This window comes from Homalodisca vitripennis, unplaced genomic scaffold (assembly GCF_021130785.1).
Source record: "Homalodisca vitripennis isolate AUS2020 unplaced genomic scaffold, UT_GWSS_2.1 ScUCBcl_897;HRSCAF=3814, whole genome shotgun sequence".
In the NCBI taxonomy this organism is placed as follows: Eukaryota; Metazoa; Arthropoda; class Insecta; order Hemiptera; family Cicadellidae; genus Homalodisca; species Homalodisca vitripennis.
Genome location: NW_025777046.1, coordinates 203,406 through 205,798, shown reverse-complemented (window position 1 = coordinate 205,798; position 2,393 = coordinate 203,406).

Here is a 2,393-nt window from a genome sequence, read left to right as displayed (position 1 = left end):
TATTACTGTAGCTACAGGTCTGGAAACGGTTTTTATTCAATTTTTCAGTTCATTTTACATAAAGTACGCTAAATTGTACATCTTAATTAACAGCCAACAAATACCCGTAGGGCTTCGTTGCAGCAGGGGAACTGAAATTCAGACGAAATCTTTCACCCTGTATAACTTGGTAACTAAGCATTTTCGGACCTATGTTAATTAGACCTTTTTTTCTTATTTTGATGTGAGGAATCACGCCCTGACTTATGGGCACCTTTTTTCAGAACACCCTGTATACAGGGTGAGTTTTTTAAAGTGATCCAATAGCTAACTTTTTAATTACACGACTTAGCACAACACTTTAAATTTGGAACTTGCTCAATTTTAAGATTCACTCAGGGATACACTTTCAAATTTTTTGAAGATGGCCGCCATTTTCCAATATGGCGGTCAACTTTAAAATCTCTTATAAAACACCCTGTATTTTATGTTGTTTTTTGATTCTACACAACAAAATAATACATTTTTGCTTTTGAGAGTTTTTCAATATCTCTAATGGTTCAGGAGCTACGTGGACTGGAAGTTTTCATAATTTTTGCCAATATGGCGGCCAACTTTAAAATATTTTATGGAACACCCTGTATTTTATGTTGTTTTTATATTCTACACTACAAAATAAGACATTTTTGCATTTTAGAGTTTTTCTATATCTCTAATGGTTCAGGAGCTACGTGGACTGCAAGTTTTCGGATTTTTTCGGACTGATGATTAAAAACTTGCAGTCCACGTAGCTCCTGAACCATTAGAGATATAGAAAAACTCTAAAATGCAAAAATGTCTTATTTTGTAGTGTAGAATATAAAAACAACATAAAATACAGGGTGTTCCATAAAATATATTAAAGTTGGCCGCCATATTGGCAAACATTATGAAAACGTCCAGTCCACGTAGCTCCTGAACCATTAGAGATATCGAAAAACTCTCAAAAGCAAAAATGTATTATTTTGTTGAGTGGAATCTAAAAACAACATAAAATACAGGGTGTTCCATAAGAGATTTTTAAGTTGAGCGCCATATTGGAAAATGGCGGCCATCTTCACGAAATTTGAAATTGTATCCCTGATTGAAACTTAAAATTAAGCAAGTTCCAAATTTAAAGTGTGGTGCTAAGTCGTGTAATTAAAAAGTTAGCTATTGGATCACTTTAAAAAACTCACCCTGTATATATATATATATTCGAACCATCCTTTGTTCGAAGTGTCAATATCCAATATACAAGTCCTTGCAGAAAAAAGCACATCGTCTACCAGTCAGTAACTGCCTTAATGAAACAAGCTTGCCTTAAATATTGCTTAAGTTTTGTCTATATAAAATTAAAAGGGGGAAATCCACCTAAAAAATGACTTTTTTATTTGCAGTGATAATATTTTTTATTAATGCAGTTTGAAAGAGCATAAAAAAACAAAACTTTTAATACCATACATTAACATTTTTGCAACCCCCCCTTAGGGGTAGGGGTGGTTTATTGCGGAAAACTTATTTCATTGGTGCTGATATATCTCAAGTTAGGTTATAGGTAGAACCTATTTTTTTTTTTTTTTAAGATTATACTATTGTTTGCAATGTGTAGCATGGGTTTCATCAGATATGACACTGTTCATTGTTTATAATTTTTTAAATATATTTATTGTTGAAAACTTTATTTTTACGAAAGGAAACAAAATAAAAACTCTTTCATACATAATTTTATAAAACCAATGCTACAGTTTGCAGACCATTTTATAAGCTTCAAAATAAAAAAAAAATATGGCTCTAGCTATAACCTAACATGAGTTTATGTCCGCACCTAGCTGCGAAAACAGTGAAAATAACAAATTCTGAATAATAGAGTTTAAGGATTATTTTTACTTATAACAGTGGTACAGTGAGCTATAAACATACTTATATTACTTATGATCCTTGCTTTCTCACCTAAAATTCACCACCTCCATAAGTTAAACCTTCTCCTTCTTTTAGCTTTTGTTCTCTATAATGTTTTATCATACGCAATTTTTTTCTGTACTCTTGAAAATACTTTGTTTTCTTTAATTTTGCTTGTCTGATTCTTCTCTTATCTCTTCTTTTCATGATTACATTACTTTTATGCCCAATTGTCATTCCAGCAGTTGTCATAACAGTAGTTATAGCTGTATTTTAAAAGTTATATTCTCCAATAGCCACAGCCACCGCAGTTTCTACAGCTCTTTTAGATACGTTGCGTACCTTAGGACATTTGGTCCAGATAAGTCCATTCAAACTCTCGTTTGAATTCTGGGTCAGGCACTTAGAACATCTATTCAACAGTTCAACTGAAGCAAGTCTTTGATACACAGGTGCAATGTGTTTTTAGTACAGTCTCTGTTATAGGAGTTTTC